Source organism: Papio anubis, chromosome 5, assembly GCF_008728515.1.
Source record: "Papio anubis isolate 15944 chromosome 5, Panubis1.0, whole genome shotgun sequence".
Classification (NCBI taxonomy): domain Eukaryota; kingdom Metazoa; phylum Chordata; class Mammalia; order Primates; family Cercopithecidae; genus Papio; species Papio anubis.
In genome coordinates, this window is record NC_044980.1 from 28,372,943 (window position 1) to 28,386,139 (window position 13,197).

Below are 13,197 nucleotides of genomic sequence, written 5' to 3' on the forward strand. Positions count from 1 at the left end.
TGTGTGCGTGTGTGTGCGAGAGAGAGAAAGACAGAAAGAGAGATTTAAATTGAAATGAACCCATTTCCTCACTTTGAAAAATTCGATAAATGAAATAATTAAACAGAGGACTTTTCTATTTTTAAAGTGAATCTCAAATTCAATTACAGTTGAGGAAATAAAGTATTATCAGCTAATAAAATGTGTAAAATATAATAAAATATAGAAAAATAAACGCAAGTAATAAAAAGTAATTTATTCAAGTGATAATCACCAATAATATGCTAAAACCACTGAATAAAATGTTGTCAGCTAAGAAGATATTTGAAAGATGACAAAGTATTAGCAGACATTATTTACCAATCGCAAGAGAAAATCATATCTTCGTAATGAAGGGATCTGGGAGAAACCAAACTAACAAAGCATTCAACATTTTGTATATTTAAACATTGGCTAAGGGGACATTATATAACCTGCTGAGGTGATGTGACATGAACCACAGCGCATCACCTCCAAAAGATTCTTGACAAAATGTTTAATCTAGATATAATTCAGCATTTAGACCAAACTTCCAGTTTAAGAAATAATACAAACTGTGGGAGACTTGATAAAGGCTGACTATCCAATGATGACGATGAAAAAATTAATGGAAACTCTAATTAGAATAAAATAAATACCATAATAATAAAATGCAATGTGTGTAGATAGATAGCTAACACACATACCAAAATGATAATAGCTGCTAAGTCTTAATGCTTACTATATCGGGATGGGGGGTAATGTTCTATTCTTTCCAATTTGAACTATGTTATGAATTTTATTTTTAAAAGTTGAAAAATTATAATTTCAAAACTCCTAAAACTGCTACAGATGAACTGTATTTTTAAACCAAACTATAGCACTTTTATATTTTTTAATTAAGGTTTAATTCACATGCAGTTCAGTCTTTTTGGCATATAATCCAGCAAAATTGACAAATGCATACAGTCACGCAATTAACAGCACAATCGAAATGTAGACTTGTTCTCCAAAATTCCCTGTGGCTCCTTGTTAGTCAGGTCCTTTCCCTATATCCAAATACTGGCAACCATTGATCCTTTTTCGGAAACCATAGTTTTGTTTTGCAAGAATATCAAATAAATGGAAACATACAACATGTACCTTCTGAGTCTTTTTTAAATAAAAGATCATGTCCAAATCAAGTTATCTCTTTATTAAATCTTTCTCATTTATTATTCGTTATTATTTTTTCTGATTTTTATTTCTAGCTAAATGATTTACAATAACGCTAACATCAGAAATGGTTTAATGTAGCACTCGCAATAACAAAAAGTATTCAGCTGACATTAAAGAGTGATAATATAGTACTTTCAGTGTAGAAATTATTGATCAGGATTTTCATATTGTGTATAATCTAAAATTGGGGAGATAGTGAATCTCACTTTGGATCTGCGTAGCATGTAAGTCTCTGACTGAAATAAATGAAATATTACATAATAGGAAAACAGACATAAGTTAGTCATTTGGTAATTAAATCATTTTACAGCTTAGAGTTGAAATATGTTTTCTCAAAAATTCAAATCAACAAGAGGCATTGTCTAGAGAAAAAAATTACTTTAAATCAAGAATTTCACTTTAAAACGAACCTATGCACACATTTGCAACTACAATTAAAAATGTATTATTGAAAATAAAAACTAAGAACATGATAGAATTTAATAGCTTTTAGATAAAATATGGGTGATTTAACATCTTTAGCTTTTCTAAACTTCACGTTTTGATTCTAGTTATAACTAAAACTAGTGTTCCATATAATCAAAATATTCACACATTTCTCTCAATTCTCTGAGATTTTTTAGACATTTTAGTCAGGAGATCAGAGGAGACCCAAACAATTTTGGGGAAATATGGACACAATTCTCAGAATTTCTCTGTTTCCTGTTTTTATCCTCCTTATCTAAAAGGCCTAAATTTTTCATCACTTGGATTATTTTATTCACTTGTCCAGCATTGTTTTCTAAACTGAAGTTACTGATTATGTGTATACCTAGAAGTTGATGGAACACGAGGACAGTGATCCAATGACTGAAACGTCAATAAATAGAGCTTAGTGATTCCAAAGTCACAGAAAGCACATTATAACCTAATTTGCAGAATGAGACTGTAAAAGTGTTTAAGTTTGGCCACACAAAGTAATAGGATCCCAGTCATGTTTCAGTAGAATTAATTTATTGAATACAGAGGTGATGATTGGGACAGCTGTGAGGGAACAGAGGAGGAGCACAGGAAGGAGAAAAGAAAGAAAAGAAGAAGGTCAACTTTCTATACAGCAGTAACTATAAGAAATTTGAATGGTTCATTCAACAGAATCTTCACAATAATTTTTTTTTTTTTTTTGAGACAAGAGTCTCACTCTGTCACACAGGCTGGAGTGCAGTGCAGTGACTCAATCTCAGTTCACTACAACCTCTGTCTCCCAGGTTCAAGTGATTCTACTGCCTCAGCCTCCCCAGTAGCTGAGATTGCAGGCCTGCACAACCACGCCCAGCTAATTGTTTAAATTTTTAATAGAGACAGGGCTTTCACCATGTTGGCCAGGCTGGTCTCGAACTCCTGACCTCAAGTGATCTGCATATCTTGGTCTCCCAAAGTGCTGGGATTACAGGCGTGAGCTGCTGTACCCAGTCCTCACAATGATCTTATGAAGAAAGCATAGCCAACTGATTGAAAGCTTGGCCTCTGAACATTACTGCCTTGTTTAAGTCCCTGACTTAATTGTTTTGCTGTGTTAATTTGGGAAACTTATTTAACCTCCCTGGGATAGTCTCCTCACCCATTTAGTGAGGATACATTTAATAGCTTTTAGATAAATTATTGATGATTTTATAATTCTTTATCTCAATTCCAAAATCCAAACAAATCTGAACACCAAATCCTTTATCTACAATTCCAAGCAAACCTGAAACAACTAAACTTAAACCCAAGAATCTTTCACACTCACTTGGCAGCAAAATGAGACCTAATCTGAATTCATTTGGTGGCAAGACCTGATCTGAATTAACATGAGACGCTTTAGAATCTTAATTTGTGTCACTTAGTGTGACATTCTGTGTTTCACTGCAGAAATATTAATATAATTGCTAGTATTTGTTCCAGGTTTAAAGACACAGAAATGAATTAAATCACTTATGCTAATTTCCAAGGATTGAGATTTCTTTAAAATAGTCTTTCTTCCTAGAGATTCATAAAAATTCATGTAATTTAAGCATTATTCAAAAATGAAATGTGGAATAAAATTATCATAGAGTCTATGGTTGGTTTGGAAAGTAGTATGTGAAACTAAAACTAAATGGCACTAATGTTGCTTGATTTTATTTACATTGTTGTTCTTATTTATTTATGTACTTATTTTTATTAAGTAATAAATACATGTGTACTTAATGTGTGTGTGTGTTTGTGTGTGTGTGTAGCATAATGTTAATTTTCCTGAATGTGTTTGTGTGTGTATTTATTTATGTGTTTGGTCATTTTTATATCTGGGAAGTGAACAGGCTACATTTAAGGAGCTAAATCTTGAGAAGATTTATCAAGGAAATGCTAATTCAGAGATTTAATGTGATAAGTATTAAAAGATGTACAATTTCAATGTAACTATTTTTGAACATTATGTTAAACTATCTATTATTAATTATTTTCCCACAATGTAGTGTTTTATATGTTTTTGACACAAGGCTTTATTTTTCATAAAATAACTTACTTGACTGAACAAGAACATTCAATTTAATGAGTTTTCACACTGCATTTAATAGGATATTAGAGGCCTAAGTGAAAGTTTTTTAAAACATGTAACAATTTGTATTTTTCTACTAAAAAATAAACATATGACATTATTTTGTTGATATTTTCATTATGATGCTGCTATGTCTCATTACTAGGTACCAGTTTCTTTGCAAATCACATGAATGGAGCTAAAGCCAAGTAAATGGCTTAAAACCACCTGCATTTTTATGTGAGAAAATTATTGACATATTAAAATAGAAATCCTTAATTCCAACAGTAGTGCAATATAAACATTTTGTATCCAAATGCTTCAATCATGAAAAGTTCCCCATACTAAACTAGAAGTATTATTTTTAATTTAATGCAGATAACTGGATTTTGGATAGCTTCTTTAATTTTAGATTTATTCTTTGTCTCCAACTTCCAGTGTTTTCGTATCACTCCCATCAGAAAATATGTCTTAGGATTTTTTGCAATCGATTTTTTTCTTTATACACACACAGTTAAAATATGTATGTACACTTTTGAAAACTTTTAAAACAAAATATTGTTCTCTTATATTTTTGTTGATTTTTTTATCAGCTGTCAAATGATTTTGAATTTTAGAATGTGCTAATGAAATAATTAACTATTCCCAGAATCATAATGTCAAGTGGTGGTTTTGTTTTTGAATGGGATATACAAATATATATGTCATGAATTCTGCACAAAATAGGTAATAAATATATAAATCCAGATGTTAACTCAATAGAAAAATAGCGAGAATACATTGTAATGTATTGTGTCATGTAATGTATAATGTAATATAATATGAAGTATCCACTGCCTCATTCTAATTTCAAACTTTTAATCATAGTTTCTAAGTACTGGTAATATCTGTATGAGACTAGTATTTTGGTATAAACACAATGTAGTAAAAGTATTGTTTTGTGATTTTTATCTTCAATTCATATTAAATATAACGTGATTTCCTGCTTTGTTCTCTTTACATTTCAGTAGTAATTAAGCCTGAAGAGTCTACTAGTATTCCTCTTAAAATAAGATGAATATTAAGTCTCTAACTGATTAACAAAATGCTTCAAAGGAAAGCATTGAGTAAACCTTTTTAAAACATTTATTCAGAAAAAAACGAAGAATTCAGTATTTATAGTAAAAAATTCCACATAGATTTAAAAAGAAATTTTCTTAGGCCAGAAGTTCGAGGTCATTTAACTTTGCCAAGGTTCAATTCTTATTTCAAACATGTTTTAAACTAACTCAGATAACTTTTGAGTGTCCATCAAATTTTACAAGAGACAGGAGTTGAAATTACCTGTCAAATTAATGGTTATTTCATCAAGATGAATTTGATAGCTTCTTAATTTAGATTACTCTGCCCCAACTTCCAGTGTTTCTGCATTACTCCCTCTCAGATTTCTCTCACTTCTATTTTTGAGAGCATATAGTTTTGTCATCGTCTAATGTGAGAGTATTATTAGTCTCCCCAGAAGATTTTTCTTTTCCTCTGGAAAATTATGACATTTAAAAAAAATCAGATTTCAATATCTCTCTAATAATAGGAATTCTAAAATAGAAACTAGGAATTGCAATACCTATTTCTTGGTGTGTTGGGTATTTTCTTTGATCTCTTTATCCTTTTTCATCCAGTCTGTGACCTGAGTCACTGATCTTTATGCAAGGTGTCATTAAGCTTTCTGCTTTCTTATTCTTACTAAATTCAGTTCACCACAAGAACCAAGAGGAGACCAGAAATGGGAAGAGAGCAGCTGTACATTAATATCTAGACTTTTCCCTCCCTACCTTTTGCTATGAGTTACCGATGTCTCTCTACGGAGGTGATATTGCTTTTGAGATAGCCTCTTCAGGTTATGTGACCACTCCCTTGATCTCCCTCTGCTCCCCGGTATTGCAAAGGCTAGGTACTTTGTTGCTGTTTATCAGTTTTCCCTTTCCTTATGCACAACTTTGGAAATAGTCCATTCATTCAACTTTCTTTTATCAATTTCCCTACTTTCATGTGCAAACTTTTCCAGATGAAACTTTACTATTGCAACTACTTAACCCGTGATGGGTTGTTAAAAACAAAGCTACAAAACAAGCTACAAAAACAAGCTAAGTTCATATCCACAAGAGTTAATCTTACATTCTAAACTAAAAATATTTTAAAATATATACATAATCTTAATATTTTAGGTTGAGAAATAATTCTGGGCTATAAATAATATACATCATCAAAAGTAGATCTAGCTTTTTTTTTTCTTTTTTCGGAGCAAGTTGCCCCGTCATAGCATGTGTTTGGAATATTCTGTTTTGTCCCCCAAATCTAATCACCTTTCTTTATCTTTCTGTGTGTCCTGTACCTGATGTTGTCCCAATGTTCCATTTGAGTTCCCTTGCTCTCTGCTTCTAGCAGATGTTGGTCAATGGCTAGCATCAACAGCCGATAAGAATAAAGTAAAAAGATACTTAGGGATGTTTATTCTGGATGCTCCTTCCCTGTAATTTTTCAGTGCTAAGGAGGGTTAAAAGTTTCCCAGTATTGTGAGATGCTGGATACTTCAGCATCCTTTGATGTTTTCCTTACCCCTACCCACACTTTAGTAACCATCTTTTCCATAAATGCTATTCAGTTACCAATTGGTGTTTGTTATCACTTTCCTGCCGGGATTTTGAACAAGTTAGCATCTGATTCATCTACAAATTAATTTTTTAAAAAATATCGTGTTTGCATCATAAAATAATGTAATAGTTTTCGTTTTTTATAGTAGGGGAGTAGAAAATTTTAAACCTATAAAATGGACACTTTTTGTATTCCATGGTCATAAAAACAATCTAAAAATTTTATTTTTACCCCCAAATTGCCTTAAATCTAAAATACAACACATAATATTTCAAAAACAACAATTAAAGTATAAGCCAACGTGAACACAAACAGAGGATTCCTATCAAGGGAGTTGAGAGTTAGGATGATTGTGTGTTCAGTATATGCAGAGATGTTTCATTTTGCACAGTATCAAAATTAAATTCACAACAGTTTCCCTGTTCACTATATAATATACCCCACAAAGACAGTTAGTTTTATGGTCATTGTAATAATATGACAGTATTATTTTAATATATTAGAAAACATGATATATATTGTGTATTATTTAGAGCAATTTTAGGCTAAGGTAATTGTTGAAGTCAGAAGTTGGATTCATTCATCTTTCAAAGCTATGAAGAAAGTTGTTTTAGATTACATATAAGTTCTCCCCCAATATGGGTGAGTCTGTAATTCAGGGTGAATGTTCTACAAAGATATAAGGCAATATACTTATTATGTTAAATTTTCTTTTTTTGAAAAACAATTATGTACCCTTTTGTGGCATGCAATAAATTATGATGGATGCTAAAGTTAATTTCAAAAAGATGTAGATTTTAATGAAAAATGGATGTGTCTGTAATAAAACTTCTGAGGGTACACTAAATTTGGCATACGTTTAAGAAATATTGGGTTTGATATATTTCTAATTTTAGAACATCAAATGATTTAAAAACCTAGACCAGCTTAAAAAGTTATCATAAACTTCAACACTCCTATATATGAACTTTTATCTTTTATATAAACTAAAAAAATAAAAATTAAAAACACCCTACCTATATAAATGTTTGTCAGTTTCTTCTCCCCTTGTAGAGATGATGTTTTAGTGATTTTTTTTTTCCCCCACAAACCACTTTTATTACCCTGTGGGTGGGCTGGACTGTGATGTTGGAGAACCCTGGGGGTGGGGGCTGCGGGATGCAGCTGAGCCTCTCCTGGCTCTGTCTGCCGGTCTAGGCCAGGTTGGGGCTGGTCAAGGGCAGGGAGCCCAACCTTGGGGGAAGAAGAAGAGAGGATGGAGAGGCCAAACAGGCCTCTTCCCCACCTCTTCACCCATGCCACAGCATTAAATAAACAAAAAGCAACTCTTTACAGCACAAACTACACAGGGAAGTCCTTCCTCCCAGCCCTGGGCTCACAGCGTGGAAGAGGAGCTCCGGAGGATGGGGTTGGGGCCTCCAGGGTCTGATACCACCCCAAGCCTCTTCCTAGCACCATGGGGTAGGGACAGGCAGCTTTGAACAGAGGAAACAAAACTCCAACTTCCTCCAAACTCCTATGCAGGCAGGTCCATCTAGTCTGGTACTTCTGGTCCAAGGGTTTTCTGCTCCTTCCAAACCCTTTCTCAGGATCTGAGCTTAGCTGAGACTTCTCCAAGAGGGGCTGGAGCCCTGGTCTCTGAGGCACAGTGGGCCTGGGAAACAGGCAAGAGTCTGGTTCCAAAGTTTTTCCCAGCCCAGCCCTCTGCCTTGGCAAGCAGGAAGCAGGGCCCGGTGAGAGCCGGCAAGACCCAGGCTCAGAGGGGCTGGGTGGTGTGGTTATAGAACAGGTGCTCCGTGTCCTCAGTAGTGGAAACAGTGGAGCTAGCAGTGGTGGGTGGTGGGTGGTGGGTGGTGGTGATGGTGGTGGCTGTGGAAGCCCTTTCTCTGGTTCTTGAAGAAGCAGTAAGCTAGGATGGATACCACCACCACAGTGCAGATGACCAGGAACACTGCGACAGTCATCTTCACAGAGCCTGTGTTGGGAATGGGGTTTTCCCACCTCAGGCCAAACACATCCTTCTTGGAGATGCCGCCACAAGACTCAAGGCACTGCTGCTCTTCCTCAAAGTTGTTCTTGTTGCCACAACAACCGCCATAGGTAAAGCGGGCACAGTGTTCGCTGAAGGGGTTGTAGTACCAGCGCGGGATGCTCTCCTTGCAGAGTCCTGTGTCTGCCAGGTCCACGCAGTGCCCTTTGTCACTGGGGAAATGGATGCGCTGGAGCTCGTCAAAGCCACTCGAGTATTTTTCACAGGTGGCCTCGTCGGAGGCGTCAGGGCAGTTGGAGGTGTCATCACACTCCAGGAAACTGTCGATGCAGCAGCCATTGCTGCAGCGGAACTGGGTGGGCTGACAGGTGCCAGAGCACACTGGATGGTGCCTTTCCGTGGAGGGGCCCTGGGGAAAAGTCGCCTGAGCCCCAGAGCTGCCTCTCAAAGGCCCACCTTGCACACCCCGACAGGCTAGAATGCACTCTTCTTCCCGAAGGTAGTTGTTCTTGTTGCCCAAGCAGCCTCCATAAACGAAACTCTTGCAGATCTGCTCCATGGGGTCATAGTACCAGCGTGGGAAGGAGCCCCGGCAGCGGCCCACCTTGTTGGGTGCGAGGCAGTAGTCTTCTGTCTGCTTGGTGGACAGCACAGTGACTGTGACGTTGGCCGCGTCCTCTGGGTGGTCTGAGCTAGTCACTGTCAGCTGGAACAGGTAAGTGCCTTCCTTGAGTCCCCACAGTTCCACCTGGTTTGGGTCTTTCCTCTCTACCCTGACGTCCGTGTCACCCCGCAGTAGGCGCCAATCTGTGTTTTCCACATCCTTCAGCACCAGGGGTTCCTGGGGTTGTACCTTCAAGTCTATGCCCGCCAAGGTCTTGGGGATTCCAGACCCTCCAAAGCCCTGGGTCTGCAGCTGGCGGTAGGAGCGGTATACTTCCCTCGTTAGGTAGTTGATGAAGCCCTCCCTGGGCGCGAACTTGCACACGAAGTTCTGCTCATAGAGGCAGTTGATGAGGAAGCAGGCGGCAATGGCGTCCTCCCCGCGGTCGGGCTGCAGCTCCACCAGCGCTAAGTTGCAGTTCTGGATGGTGCAGCAGGCGCGCACACAGTCCCAGCCCCGGCGCACGCTGGGGGACTCTAGGAACGTGGCTCCGTTGCTGACCGAGGCATTGGTGTCCAGCACGAAGGCAGGCACCCCAGTGGTAAAGAGGTTCAGGCAGTCGGCTCCCGCGGGCGGCCCCGGGGGCGCGGGCGGCGGCCCGGCCTGGGTGCCCTGGAGGCCCAGCGCGCACAGAAGCCACAAGGCGACGGCAGGGATGCGGGCCGGGGCGAGGCGGGTGCCGGCCATAGTCCTCGCAGGGGCCATCGCCTTCCTCTCCAGGGGGATCACCTTCAGAGCGCGGGCCTCTGGGTTCCGAGGGTGCTGGTGACCTGAGAGAAGGGAGGAGACAGAGGAGGAGACACATCTCATCAGCCGGGGAGACTTCGGAGGAGTGATTCTGCTTAGAGAAAGATTTTGAATTTTCCAACAGTTATTTTAGTAGCCCTTGGGAGTCTAATCTGATTGGAGGAGGCTCAGCATCCCTTGTGTAATTTAAGAATAATGGTGACAAGTACTCTTGACACATTATATTTAGTAAATGCCTTAAAATATCTGAAAGGTGTCAAAATAGATCAGTCTATTCAAATACAAAACTCTGTCAAAGACTAAGAATGTAACAATGTGATGTAGTTCTTGAAGTTATAGAACAAATGGCTTTCACATGTTCATTTTTAAAATCAGTAGGAGTGTATCTTTAGATGCAATTCATTAATACATTCTTAAAATTAAATGCTGCCATCGTCCTATGTGAAAAAGATATTTCATTTCTTGTAAGTTTTTTCTCCCTTTCACTTTAGATGCATGAAATTAGTAATGACATTTATAATGCATTAAAAAGCTTTGGTCTTTAGAAAGACCTATATCCATTCTATGTTAAAGTAAAATAGTTCAAAATTAGATGAAAGCATCTAATTTCATTCTTTATATGGAGAAGTGTGCTGGTTTTCTATTTGTTGCTTCTAAGCTCCAAATTTGTTCTTTTTACCCACTCTGTTAAAAAGGAAAGTGGCTTTAAAAACAAAAATTGACAACTGACAATGAAACTGTGTCAGTGGAGGGTACTAGTGAGATATTAAAGCCTATTGAAAAAAGAAGAAGAACTCTGCTTCCTGGTTCTGATGTACTCACTTGGCAAGTTCCTGAGGCATACATGGCTTCCCCCTGCACCGGGTTCCTGCTCTTCTCGCAGCTTATCCAGGGGACTTGGCCTGCAACACATTGCCATCAGTTCCCAGTGGCCACCAGCTCCCCTTGGCATCCAAATTAGGCAATTATATAGCAAAGAACCTCCAAAGAAGCTACTCATGAACAGCCTTCCCTGGCATACTTGAGGCAGACTTCCAGCCAGCTGCATTAACATGGTACCACAGCAACTTCTTTGCCATCCAAGAACCATAACCCTTTCTGAATTCTACTATATGAATTAATGAGGGGTTGGCCTTCAGTGTACGGACTATACCTTTATGAACCAAGATGTAAACACTTCTGGCTCAAGACATAATGGAGTTCAACTTATTTTGGGCCTGTAAGCAATGACATGGGAAGTGGAGAGGAGGTCCTGGAGGATATCTAGTTTCAGATTTTGCTAATGCAGTTTCTGAAAATACTGGTGCACTCAGATGTGATGGAGCGGGGCCTGCTTTTTCAGCCAAAGATGTTCTCAGAAATTTCAAGATTCAGAATTCTCAGTGTCATTTACAGCTACCCAAATATCACTCTCCCATGATACAATGTTTAAATCTCTTCTTAAAAGTATCTTCTTTAGGTTCTGAGGCACTCAAAATGTTTTATTTTTCTCACACAAAGTTGGTGTCAGCCTATTGGCTCACTTCTGCAATCCCAGTAGCCTAAAACCGTGGGAGTTCAGGAGTTCAAGACCAGCCTGACCTACATGGTGAAACTACATCTCTACTAAAAATACAAAAATTAGCTGGGTGTGGTGGCGTGCCTGTAGTCTCAGCTACTTGGATGCTAAGGCAGGAGAATCTCTTGAACCCGGGAGGTGGAGGTTGCACTGAGCCAAGATCACACCACTGCACTGCAGCCTAGGTGACAGAGCGAGACTGTCTCAAAAATAAATAAATAAAATAAAACAGCTGATATCTCGGTGGTATGTATTAAAAAATAATTTACACTTAAATTTTTAGGGATTTTGAGCTTCAGGTTGAAAGATATTAAATGGGAAAAATCAATTTAATAAGTTTATAATATATATTTTTATAAAACAGAGTTAGTCAAAATGAGAATATAAGAGAATGTATCATATATAATAAAGTACAATAAGTCCCTCACTCTTTAGACTAGAACTGAGGAATGACTCTGATTAACACATGAAGAGCAAGTATTTATAGCAAATTTTTGGTCATAAAATATTAAGATCACTACATATCTAAATAAATATCAAAATACATCTAATATTAAACATTAAAATAAATACAAGCTACACATACATTTAAGACATATTTTTTTTTTTTAAAGCTAATTGTTTACCCAATTATTCTAGCTCAGGGTCATGGGTGTCCAAAGCCTCTCCTGGCAACTAAAGGCACAAGATGGGAATCAGTCCTGAACAGGATGCCATCCCATCACAGGTCTCACCCACACTCATTCAAATTGGGATGTTGCAGAAATGCCATTTAACCAAATATGCACATCTTTGGGATGTGGGAGGAAAAGGGAGCCCTTGGAGAAAATTAATGCAAACATAAGGAAAATAGGCAAACTCCACACAGTCACTGGCCCTGACTGGAAATAGATTTTTTTTTCCTCATAATACTATAACAAAACAACATTAAACACAAAGCCATTAATCTAGGATCTGCTGTACTGCTTTGTTAAGTTTTAATATCACACACACACACACACACACACACAGACATACACACAGAGCAGTAAATTTAGCTTTACCCTAGATATTCATCAAAAGTCACCAATTTAGCTTTTTCTTTCAGCTGAGGATTTCGAAAACTGAATAACTTCCTTTTACAATTTTAATGTTATTTCTAGGATCCTTGAATTTGTGCCATGATCAATGATCATTTGATTGTGTGGAACACCATCATTTGTAATGAACATAATTAGAGAAAATTCATTTGATTCAATTTAATAAAGTCTAAATATTCAGTTTCATTGAATGTTTATTGTGAATATCCTATTTATATTTATTAATGTTTGTAAAAACTGATTTATATTTTGAAATTCTATGTATGAATTGCTTATAGATTGTAGGTATTATTGGAAGAATGCAATAATAAATCATGATATTTAATACATCTAATTAGAAACTAATAAATAGCTTTATATAGGTAAATAATTAGGAAAATGTATTTCATGTTATGTAAATGAGAGGGTACATGAGATAGATACAGTAAATAAGAACAACTGAATGAATAACATTATATAATTTTAAGTCAAAACTAGTTATAAACATTTAAATAATATTACAAAGCTAAATAAGATCAATTATATAGCATCATAACTTTAGTCACTACAGAATTACTTGGTATACTACTATTCACAAAGTTAACTAAAAGAGCCAAGATCCAAAATTACTTTAGCTATTTAATTCCATTTAGAACATGGGCTTTAGAGCAAATTGAAAACTTGTGAAGGAAAAATAACTCAAAATTAGATTAATTTCATAGAAAAATAATTAAAATTATATTATTGTTAAAAGAAAAACTTTAGGCAATTAAATTAAACAGAGTTCATTTGAGCAAATAA

At 36.9% G+C, this 13,197-nt stretch overlaps 1 pseudogene across 1 annotated transcript; it reads right to left on the reverse strand.

The window, feature by feature from the left end:
* Positions 1 to 7,460: 7,460 nt before the first annotated feature.
* Positions 7,461 to 11,253, reverse strand: LOC116274878 (annotated as a pseudogene). Its single transcript, XR_004183677.1, has one exon. The product of XR_004183677.1 is annotated as a kunitz-type protease inhibitor 1 pseudogene (transcript).
* Positions 11,254 to 13,197: the final 1,944 nt, after the last annotated feature.